Below are 12,238 nucleotides of genomic sequence, written 5' to 3'. Positions count from 1 at the left end.
AAGGGGGCTCCCAGATGGCTGAAGATATACCCTTTTGTGACAATTCCCCCGACCAGTCAGAAGGGTCAAATGATTCATTTTCCGATAGGGAGATCAGCCTTGACTTCTCTATATTACACTGGGACCCCGAAACTACTGAGATCAGCCTTGACTTCTCTATATTACACTGGGACCCCGAAACTACTGAGAATATTTGTACAATCTCCAAAGTTTTCCTTATCACTTGGGGGCACGCCTTCAAGAAGAGGAGAGAATCATCTGCAAAAAGTTTTGCTAGGAGTTGGTTGTTTCTTGGCAACTCCAGGCCGTGCAACTCCCCTTATTTCGCACTAGCTTCGAGCTTCGTGATTGAAGGATGTGATCCTATGGCGAATAGCAGGGGGGCCAGAGGGCATCCCTGCTTAGACCTTTTGACCTCAAAAGAGCCCACAATTCTATCGTTTAATAGGAGCTCTTACTGGCTCCCAGCTCCCAGTACACTTACCAATCGACGTAAGCGCGGCCCAAAGCCCAAAGCTTCCATGACGGCTTCTATATATGTCCATGTTATTCTGTCATAAGCCTTATCCAGGTCCCCAACTGTAGCAATACACACTCTTGCTTTGTGAGAGTTGCGTACTTGATGCCCACCATTGCTGCCAAGATGTTATCGAGGATGGACCTTCCTTTAATGAACCCATGCCGATGGGAGAGATGATCTTGGTTAGTAAGGGGGACTAGTATGAGGGCTACATCTTTAGCAATAATTTTGTAGGCCACCGACATCATCCTTATAGGGCGCCAGTGTTTCAATTGAGAACAACAGATCTGTTTGGGGATGGGTTTGATAAGCCCTCTCTTTACACTTATCCAACGACCCTTCGACAATGGCTTTATTGGCCAACCTTGTCATTGGGACCTTGAGATCATCCCAAAATTCTCTAAATAATTCCACCGTCATCCCATCCCAACCAGGGGACTTTTCCTTGCCAAGGACTTGCAATGCTAGTGAACATTCGTCCTCGGAAAATGCCCTTTCCAAGAAATTAGCTTCCGAGTGGGGAATCTTCTTCTTGACACTCTGAAGTAAGGACCCTCTGGCTTCTTCCACTTCTTGGGACTGGATCTCTGGCCGTCCAATGATTTGACTAAGATAGCTCAGCATCAGACCAGCCATCTCATCCTGGTTATGAACTGCTGTCCCTTTCTCATCATCATCGAGAGCGGAAATGGCCTCGGCTCCTCTTGATTTTTAAAGCCCTAAAGAAATGCGCTTGATTAGAGGCTTGAGGTTGAAGGGCAATCTCCCTGGAGAGAAGCCTTACCTTTCTAATATCTTCTAACTGCTCATCAGCAAGGTTAGATTTGGCTTCGAGCCATCGTTTGTGCTCATCCTTAGTAGCAAGCCCCTAGGATTTTCTAGAGGTAAGCAACTGTACCTCCACAATAAGCTGCTGTAGGTGTGCCTCCCTAAATTTCTTGATTCGGGGGCTCGAGGTTTTGATTGCTTTCTGAATGCTCCGAGCAAAGAGGTCCCACGCCTTGTGTTTATTGAGGTCGACATCTTTTTTGAGCTTACCTAGTGCTTTCTTGGTTAGATTCCTGAAAAGAGGGTCTTTGAATAGGTGTGCCTCTGTTACTAACAATTTTTTCCCACCTCTTGGGGTCTGCTCCTCCCCTGTATTCTTCTTAAAATGTATGTGCAGAGGTATGTGATCCGAAAGGCTTTTTGTTAGGACTACCTTCATCTCCATCAATGACGGTATCCAATCAGCTTGGTGTGAGCAATAGCATCTGTCCAGTCTGGAGGCTGTGCGGGCATACTGGAGGCTTGTGTAGGTGAACCCAAGCGTGCTGTTCCATGGGCCGATTTCTCATAAGTCGATCATCGCCCATTTTTCACACAGACTTTGCCATTTAGACCTTTTCGAGCCAGCCAGCATACTGGAGGATCCTGTTCTATCCATGCTCTTTTCTACCATATTGAAGTCGCCAACCAACAACCACTCACCTTCAATAGGAGTATCTCTAAGATGCATCCATAGTTTAGCTCTGTCTTTTGCATTGCAAGGGCTGTACAAATTCACAATGGTGAAGGGATGCCCTTCCCATCTGATTCTAATCCCCTGGATTCTGTCAGATGGGTGGTTTAGAACCAGCTTCGGCTCCAATTCTCTGTCCACAATGTTGAGGACGCCACTGAAACCATTACTTCCTTCTCCATAGAATATTAGTTTCTTTCCTAGCGCTTGCTTTCTCTATGGGCATTTAAGTGGTGTTCTTGGATGGCCCAACAGTTGACTGCCTTCTCCTTTCTTATTTTCTCAAGAACAGGGTACTCTTCTTACGGGTTTTCAACCCCTTTACGTTCTAGGATTGGATAGTGAGAGATTCCATCATTAATGAGTGGTTCATTCAGAAAGAGGAACGAATTCTTCAGCATCCCAATCATTCTCCCTCCCCCTCTCCTTGGTATCCGGAGAATCCGAGGGTTCGAATTCTGGGGATTTCTTTGCCTGAAGTGCTGCAAAAGGATTGTGCAGTGGGAGAGTGAAACCCCCTCCTTTTATGATGGATGTAAAAATGCAAGACTCTAGTGCTCCAAAAAGATTGTGTAGTGGGAGAGTGAACCCCCCTCCTTTCATGATGGATGTCTCTGGAGGAATCGATTCCCATACAACAAATTTAGCGCCATTTCTCTTAAGTAAGGCCCTCCACAACCTTCGGTTATTCCCCGGTAAGATTTATACCAACTGTACGATTCCGTCGAAAGCAGACTTTTACACAAATAAAGGTAATCTTTTAAGAGCGAGGTATTGGTGAAAGAGAGAGAAAGCTGCAATGCCAGTTCCTAGTCATCCCATCCTGCGTGCGGCTATGGCTTTGCCAACGTTCTTGCTTGGGACCTTGAGGAGCTTCAGCCAGTAATTTCTGCACTCATCACATTCGGGGTGTGTGTGTGAGAGAGAGAGAGAGAGAGAGAGAGAGAGAGAGAGAGAGCGAGCTTTAACATCTAGCTTTATCAAATTACCTGAGTGCTGAGCGCTCAGGAGGGCAGCCCATTTAGTAAGGACCACATCTGATGTGGTGGTTCATGAGCATTTCAATGAACGAGTGCACCCAGCTCCTCTACAAGTAAGGAGAAATTGGTTGGTAATGGCGCCATCAGCTTATTTTGACTCTGTGTGTGGAAGCTTGCATCTGCACTTTGCTAGTGGTACCAGGGAACTATTTGGAATCTTGATCCCTGATAGTGTTTCCATTGTGGTGCTTCCCATCAACATTTCCTTTCTCCCTTTCTAGCAAGTTTTTGGGCATAGGTCATAAACCACTCAGTGAATTTATGGAGCTGACTAATAAACATGTCTATGAGTTTTTGGGGCTAACTCATGAACCGTATCCTTGGAATTGCGGCTAAGCATTTAGTTTACAAACTCGGTGTCGATGGACCATAGATTGGAATCATTCTTGCCATCTGAATTTGCAATTTGAGATGCTTTTCTCCAAAAGCCACCACAAGGAAGTAGTTGTGTATGGCAATTGTTTTGAGATGTTGAAGGGAGGGCCTCCTTGGCCTCTGTTTGGGAGAGTCTTGGAAGAGATTGTCTTCTTTTGGCCCCCATTAAGAGGTCCCTTTGGGTTGGTTTTATTGAAGCCTCAACATCAACAATGGCGCGTTACCAACTCTCAGCTTTGGATAGTGTATTGAATGACACTCAGTTAGCGGCCTCGGCATTCTTAAAGTCCTCAAGGAAGTTGCACCTCCATTGGCTTAAGGATTTGAAAGCCAAAGGGAAATTGAAGTACATAGAAAAGGACAAAGGCAAAGGCGCCCATCGACAAAGGTGGCCGGACATTAACTAATGGCTATGGAAGTGGATTGGCTAGTACTTAATTAGCTGTCTCAGCACAGTTGGAGTCCTCAAGGGAGATGAAGATGCTTTGTTTGGCTCGGAAATGTGAGGCAAATGCAAGAGCTCACAAGAGGACAAAGGCAAAGGCAAGCTTGACAGAGATAGCAATGACAGTGATTTTGTGAAGGACTCGACAAAGTCTGTTGGTGTGGTAGAGACTACATTGGCAAGGGCTCAAGCCTTCTAGTCAGGTGGCCATTGCTGCAACTTGCATCAGCTAGCAAGACTCTGAACATAGTTGCCCGGATGGGAAATCGGAACGGGGAACGTGGAGCGGCAACATGCATGAAATGCCATTCCCTGTTTCAGATACTCACGTCTGAAACACGGAATGGGGATCCGGAACGGGAAATTAGGATGGGAACAGGGAACGGGGACGTGAAAATGGCCATTCTCTGTAACTAAGAGTGAGAGGCTTGTGAGCTGCAAAGAGGGGCAACTAGTGCTCCCTACAAATGATTTGGACCCATGTGTTGGAGTTTAGGTTACTACTGTTTGAACCCATGGGTCGGAGTTCAAGGCACATGCGTCTGGCAAGGAACCAAAGCAACGTATACAAAACACTACGGATGTGCCTCACATTGTTGCTGGCCAGATTATGGACATGATGTGTTTCAAAAGCTCATTGTCTAGGAAACTTTGGATGTGATGTGTTCATTGTTCACGAATGGGATTCTTGGGCGTAGTGCGGTCTGCAATTCAATATTTAGAGAGGCAATCGGTGCTCAAGATGGCATTCTTCTAAGGAATAGGTTGGTAGTTGCAAATTCGAGGTGTATCCGATAGAAGACGTACTACTTGGGTGACCATGGTAGCTTCTTCATCGACTTGGTCTTCCTACATATGTCCACTATGAGTTGCAAAGATGGTGTTCGAGTTATGACACCTCAAGTGAATGGTCCAATGTGATCCCAATATTTATTTTGGCTTTTTTAAGGTATTTATTTTACTTATTTGTCAAAGTTTTACTGAGGGGGGTACTTAAGGCCCCCAGGCTAGTATATGAGCACCACCTAGCCCCCATTGTATTATCAACTAATTCATTGCCCATTTGGTTGGTTCAACAGAGTCTTCTCTCTCTCTCTCTCTCTCTCTCTCTCTCTTTTTCTCGTATTCTCTCCCTCATTGTACGCTTTGGCATCGTTGACTTTGACAACACCTCTCAGATTATGGGTACATACCAAGACTAGGGATCTGAGGCCGCTAAGAGTGAAGAAGGAATCTGCAAGTCCAATCCACCAGTGCATCAAGCACACCTCTCTACATACAATTGCAAGGCTCAGGATGGACAATCATCTCCACCAATGGCAACCACGTGTGCATAGCTGCATCCGTGTCTGCCAGGCTTTGGAAGCTTGTGTTAGCCTGTATAGCTAGAGCTCCACTGGTTGTACACCATGTCATGTTGGCATGTCATCAATAGCAGGCTATAGGAAAAGAATGGGAAGGAGCCCGATTGAACCTCCATTTGGACTGGGTTGAGCAAACATACGCTAAAACAATGCTCAAAATGCCAGAAGCGAGTATACATGTGTTGCGGGTGTGAGTACCACGACGTGTCACAAAGATGAACAATGTTAACCTTGTTTGCCACACCATCGTCCAAAGATTGGATAGGTCCTCTTAAGCTCTGCCGAGAGAGTAGGAGGAGGAGAACCAAGTTTGTAAATGCATGAACAAGTGCAATAGCCGCCTCACCAGACTTCGAATCCGAATTTGACTTCTTCAGGAAATTCTGCAGAATATGTATGTGTTCTGTACACTTACGACATCTCCTCCTTTTTGGATCTCTCACTAGTACTAGAAGACTAGAAGTATCATTCTTTTGTGAGTAGAAAACCCGCTTCTGTATCCAATTATGTTGTTTGTGCAAAAGATGGCAACCCGCTTAGGTTATAAAGAACAGGCCATGAGGTAGTCGCAATACCTCCCAAGTCCGAACCAGTACCATTAGTTCGGCTGTTCTATTTAAGCATGGGTAACACAATGTCTCTTCCTTTCTGATCAAGAGTCCAGGATCACCATCTAGGGGATATGTAGAAAACCTGGACTAGATGACAAGCTGTTGTCGAGTCTATAACACTTTACTACTCCTGGCCAAGAGATCCACCATGTGACACCAAGAGATCATGTAAGGCTTGATAGACAGAACTAATCACCTTCCAAAGAAAAAGGTACATCAACACATCCACTCGAGAATATCATGCAGATACAATGCAAGTTGTAGCCACCATGTCCTCATCGGTGTACGGAAACATAGACTCTACTGTCCATTTCCGACAAACAAGTTGATGTCAGGTTTAACAAGAGAATATCCACCGTAGATAGATGCAAACCAGGCTTCAAGGCTACAAGCAACCTCTTGTTGAAAGGGATCTTCAAGCTCCTCAGCAAGGGTAGGTACAATTGCACTTGAATCACCTTTTGGCCTTCAAAATGTAGCCCATATCTCGTCCAACTCCATGCTGAAAACCAGAAACACTCGGTCGTCTATTGGCTGAAAAACGTACACACCAGAATTCTTCGCAACAAATTTGTAGCACACACATACCAATCCCCTCTTGAAGTGAAAGCGTAGTCTCCGTGACAAAAACGCAGCCACAAGTCGCCCTGGTGTTGGCTGAAAATGAAACCTCAATCAACTAATCCTGTGCTCTGGATCCACCAGATAAACTAATGCCCTGCTATGGACCTATTGCTTGGACTGAATGTCCTATAGTGCTTCGGCTGCCCCAGAGGTGTAGATTGTGCTAGTTGACTTGGTCTTGTGCTTTTTGCCTGGTTGCTCTAACTGGCTACTACTGGGCTTCTTGAAGGATTTGCTTGAAGGGTCCTTGTCTCAGCAGTGCTCCCAAGGTAATCTGCTCTAGATTGAGGCCTTAGCAGTTTATTTATAGGGCATGGGCTTTACAAAAGCAGTGTACATGAAAAGCTTCAAGTCTAAAAGCATCTGGGTCCGGAAAGCTGGCCCTGGTTGCTCTAACTGGCTACTACTGGGCTTCTTGAAGGATTTGCTTGAAGGGTCCTTGTCTCAGCAGTGCTCCCAAGGTAATCTGCTCTAGACTGAGGCCTTAGCAGTTTATTTATAGGGCATGGGCTTTACAAAAGCAGTGTACATGAAAAGCTTCAAGTCTAAAAGCATCTGGGTCCGGAAAGCTGGCCAGCGCAAATCATGGAATTTTGAAATCAGTACGGCAGCCACTTTAGTAGCGCAAATCGTGGAGGTCCGTCCAATTGCCACATCATCAGTCTTTTACGCCAGTCTTTATAGCCTTATGGGCCCCATCATCGGACAGTACCCCATAAGTTGGTACAACTTATGAAATTGGGTGTCCTTTCCTCTCGGATTGGTTCTGCAAGTTGTCACAATTTCTTTTGCAACTTTTAGCGGGGCTTTGACCGCTTTCTGTCCGGAGTCTGTCCTTTAGGTCATGCCACGTCATCACTTTGTGACAGACCTCCGCTTGAAAGAAATTGCCTCGATTGTGCCTGCAAAACCAACATAAACCACCAATAGTTTAGTAGACACTGACTCTTAAGTACCTGGCACTCGACAACACATATCCAGTACTTGCATGAAGACACCAATCACTGAACATTCACATGACATTCACATCACTATCCCCGTCAAGATCTTTGATGAGAATCATGATCATCGTATTATATTTAGCAATCACATCCTGATCACACTGATCTCTAGTGGATGTCAGGATTGACTAAATCTTGTTACTATCATATCCACATCACCCCTTGGGTGAATCAAGACCAAAATGCTGTAGTCATTTTGTCTTTCAATCATGCACGCAAACATCACAGACTCAAAATCATTTAAGGAATTCCTATCACAAAGTACTTCATTTCTTAAAGTCATACAACATAATACTGTCAGCTTATCAATACCCCTGAAATTTGTAAAGAAATCAGTGACTTTAATCCATTTGGGTAATCTGTGACAAAGGAGCAGAGTAACTCCCCTCTTGTGCAGTCCGCACCACACCAAATTCAACCGGCTGATCATCGATAACTCTTGGAATAGTCGAAGCTAGACCAAAAGCCTCAAGGTAAATTTCCAAAATATGAGGAGTATCTGCTAGGTCCTCCTCCTTCCATTTCGCATCCAATGCCGGATAGCTCTTAAACTTGACTATACACTGGCGTATCACTTTACCTTTCACTTTCCTTTCCTTGTGAGCAAGTATCTGTTCTGGACGAGAATCTCCTCGGTTTCTTCCACTTCAGGTTGCTCCTCACGCTCCGTGTCCATTGGCACCTCACCTTTGAAAGTTTTCAACAGACTCACATAAAATGCATTATGAATCTTCCAAGTATCAGGTAACTTCACTCTGAAGAATACACCTTTTATCTTTTCTTGAATGTGGAAAGGGCCATAATATCTTATACTCAACTTTGGGAGAAGTCGCTCCTTACCCTTTCGTTTCGGTAGGCATGCCTTCTCGAACTGTAGAAGCACCTAATCATCTTCCTTCAATTGCAAGTCACGTCGATGCTTATCCGCTGTCTTCTTATGCCTTGCTTAAGACTTCTCAAGAGCCTTACACACCTTTGTAAAAGCAGTCTGCAGATCTCGAACATACTGATCTTCTTCAAGGTGCTTAGAATAGGTGGAACCTTCTTAGGAGGAGTATTAAGTGGTGGCTCTAGTATCTCCCAGGAGCAGTTCAGGGAGTGAGGGCTGTTTTGTGGCTGTGCCCCTTGAACCTAAGGTAAATGTACTTTCTCAACAGTGCATTCCACGGTGTTGGCCGCCTGGTAGGCTGGCATGAGGCGGGACCCCTGTTCCTTGGGCTCTTGGGGTCAGAATCTCGAGTGTTTTACATTTTCCCTATAAAATGTGGATATGTCACTTTTGTGACTTTATACATTTTGTTAGGTTTTTGTCCCAATTTTTTGAGTCGTGGGGTTTTTTGTAGGGAGGTAGGGCATTTTTATTATGTCCCTGTATATGCAGCCCCACCGAGCGCCAGAGAGCACTTGGTTTTTGGACGGCCCGTCTACCAACAACGAGAGATGATAGAGATTAGAGATTAGAGATTAGAGACTAGTTCCTTGGAGAGACTATAGCCTGGCTCTGCTCATATGAGATCTAGGCATATTCTTTCAAGATCTGCTAAACCAAATGCATGCCCCCTTCCCCCCCCCCCAAAAAAAAAAGAAAAAAAAAAGAAAAAAGAATAAAATAAAATAAAATAAAATTGATGTATACCATACTACACTATACAAGATGGAGCTAGCTAGATTGTAAATCATGCTTGTACACCCCATCTATATGTAGTCTTGCATTACAAGCCCCTAGCAGTAGAGCTTCACCCTCCATCCATCATCATATTCATCACCCGCAATACCACCCCCTAGTCATTGTATACTCAAGATTGAGTCGTAGCATTAGCTTATTAGTTAGTTATAGTGTAAGGTGCAGCGGAAGTGAATGTTGAACTTTGCTCAAGATGAGTGCTCCGAACTGTGCTCAAGGGTTCCTTTTACTTACGGAAGGGAGAGCCTTCCCGTTCCTTTAGTGAGAGAGTGCAAATGATCACAAACAAAGTGAATGACACTGTGAATGAAGGTGCTGAGACTGAGAGATAGAGGGAGAAGAATACGACACCAGAATGTTGTCAAACCCTCCTCCAAAGGCCCCACTCTCTATGGCGAGAGCGGTCTACTATTGATTGCACAAATCTCTACAATGCAATGGACTTGCCGATGATGTCGACGACGACGAGACGGGCTGAACTGAAAACACTAGGGGCTGAAATGTGCAAATCTTGTATCTGCTGAATTCTGACTTTATGTCGCTGACGACGACGATGATGACGATGCGACGACGATGCGCTGAAAACGCAGATGTTGAAATCTTCGAATAACGGGCTGAATCTGCAAACTCTTGCTGATCTAACCGTGCTGTGAGGATCTGCTACGGAAAGGTGAGATCTGCGAGGTTTAGGGGCTACGGGACGGATGCTAACTGCTGAAAATGCAAAATGCTGATGCACATGGATGTTTTTTCGCGGGGAATCTACAAAACGCTAGGTGATTTGCAAGTTGCAAAAATGCTAGGGTTGTTGCTGCAAAACCGCTAGGCTGATCTGCAAGTTGCAAAACGCTGGGGCTGATCTGCAAATGCTGAAAACATCAGGTTGTTCTTGATGGCTGAAAACGCTAGGTTGTTCCGTCGGGGGCCTTGCTGAGAAGGTGCACTGCCAGACACTTGGTACCTGCTGTCTCTTCTGCCAGAAAGTGCTAGCGCTAGCGTTTCTTATATACTGACGTGGCCAAATTGCTCTACCCAGTTTCCCAACAAAGTCACTTATTAATAATATGTGAAAAATGGCTAAAATAGGAAAAATAGGTTTTGTGCACTGTAAAATGCTCCTGGTGGAATCTGATGGTAATGTTGATGATCATGCTGTGTGCAACCAGAGGATATGCATCTACTCTAAGTGCGTTGACATGCTCAGTTTGCGAACAGACTCACAAAGGTGCCATAACACTTCCTAAGCTAACTGAACCCTTGTCATGAAGTAGCTTGTCTACATGCACATAGGGTTAGATGTGCACGTGACATCCCCTCCTTTTTAAAGTGAGGTACTGGTACCGATCTGCATGGCTTTCTTGTAGGCTGCCAACAATTCGGGATAATCTTTGAAAAACTCTTCATCAACCCACTCTGCCTCGTGGGTTCCTCGATCCTTGAACTTCAAAAAGTACTGTCTCACTTGCTTCTTTGAACCATGGCGAAACCGATGCAACAACACTTGCTCCGGCTCCATGACTTCAGCTTCATTGATAATCTCCGGTTCTTCTTCTTCTGAAATGTCCTTTGGAGGCGTTCCCTGAAAGTTGAAACACTTTTAACCAAGAAACATGGAAAACATTGTGCATTGACCACGAGTTAGGCAATTGCAATTTCATCGAAACCTCATTTATCTTTTTGATGACAAGAAATGGACCATACATTCTGAAAGACAACTTTGGACACTTCTTTCCAACTTGCTTAAGATGTTGCTTCATGATTCTTAAATACACCCAATCCCCTTCCTTGATCAGAACATCCTGACGATGCTTGTTGGCCTGTCGTGAGTAAGACTTTTGAGCCTTGCTCAACCGAAGTCTTTCACTCTTAGAAATCTCATCCAACGACTGACTTTCAACATTGGCATCAGGCATTTGACTGACAGAGCGAGTCAACAGTAACTGGAATGGACGGCCAAAAGCTACCTCATACGGAGTTCGACCAATGGTAGAGGAAAAAGAGTCATTCAAAATAGCCTGAACCAATGGGAGATAGAGCTCCCAATGAGACCGCTGATCATGCACATATGACTTTAAAACATCAAAAGCCAATTGATTGTAAATCTTTGTTTGACCATCTGACTGTGGATAAAAAGCCGATGAAAAATTTAGCTTAGTGCCAAAATTTTCAAAGAGTGCGCGCCAAAAATTGGACGTGAACTTAACATCCCTATCTAAAACAATTGTTTTTGGCAAACCACAGAGGGGGTACCAAGGCTTGATGAACAACTATGCTACATCTTGTGCGGTGATTGTGGCCTTACAAGGAATCAACATGCAAAACTTGCTGAAACGATCAACAATTGTCAAACATTGAGTATTCCTTGAATGCAAACTAGGTGGAAGTTTAGTCACAAAATCTATGGAAATATCTTGAAAAGGTCCATCGGGAATAGGCAACGGCAGCAAGAGGCCTTGCTGCTTACCTCGAGGAGCTTTTACCTTTTGATAAATAGTGCATTGTGTGACATAACGAAACACATCTTTTCGCATTTTAGGCCAATAAAAGAATCTTTCTATTTTTTCCTTAGTGGTGTTCATTCCCCTGTGTCACCCGTGAGAGAGTCATGTGCATCATGCAATATGGTTGTCTTGAGAGAGGGCAACACACATAGACATTGACGAAAATACAACAAATCATCATGAATGAGATAGTTGCTTGGCCCTTGGGAAGCAAGAGCCTGCAACCATTGCTTACGAAACTCGGAATCCGCATATTGGTTCTTCATGCTGTCGAAAGACAAATGCTGAAGAGAAACTGTGGATCTTGACTCAAGAGCCAGGATCTGTCCTTTGCGACTTAACGCATCTGCAACAGGGTTAGCTTTTCCAGGCACATACTCAATCAAACCTCCAAGTTGCTCAAAAAATTGTGACCACCGTGCTTGGCGATCACTCCAATGTGCACTAGGCATAGACTAGAGCCACTTGAGGGCTTGGTGATCGGTGCGAACTATGAACTCTCTATCATACAAAAAATGCTTCCAATGCTTAAGAGAGTGAATGACAGACAAAAGTTCTTTATCATAAACTGA

At 44.5% G+C, this 12,238-nt stretch overlaps 1 protein-coding gene across 9 annotated transcripts in view; it reads left to right on the top strand.

The window, feature by feature from the left end:
- Nucleotides 1–2,750: 2,750 nt before the first annotated feature.
- LOC147437235 (uncharacterized) overlaps nucleotides 2,751–12,238 on the top strand; it is a 38,103-nt gene continuing 28,615 nt past the window's right edge. For 3 of the 9 annotated variants that reach the window (XM_086486827.1, XM_086486818.1, XM_086486822.1), the window contains exon 1: nucleotides 2,751–2,903. The gene's annotated coding sequence lies outside the window, so the exon portion shown is untranslated. Of the gene's footprint in view, nucleotides 2,931–2,977; nucleotides 3,115–12,238 lie in introns of those variants that run through there. The other 6 variants (XM_086486826.1, XM_086486824.1, XM_086486823.1 and 3 more) reach the window with 6 other exon arrangements.

The sequence above is a fragment of the Adiantum capillus-veneris genome, chromosome 17 (genome assembly GCF_014529385.1).
Source record: "Adiantum capillus-veneris isolate H3 chromosome 17, ASM1452938v2, whole genome shotgun sequence".
Classification (NCBI taxonomy): domain Eukaryota; kingdom Viridiplantae; phylum Streptophyta; class Polypodiopsida; order Polypodiales; family Pteridaceae; genus Adiantum; species Adiantum capillus-veneris.
The sequence above is the reverse complement of the archived record's forward strand: the minus strand, read 5'-3'. Positions and strand labels throughout refer to the sequence as shown.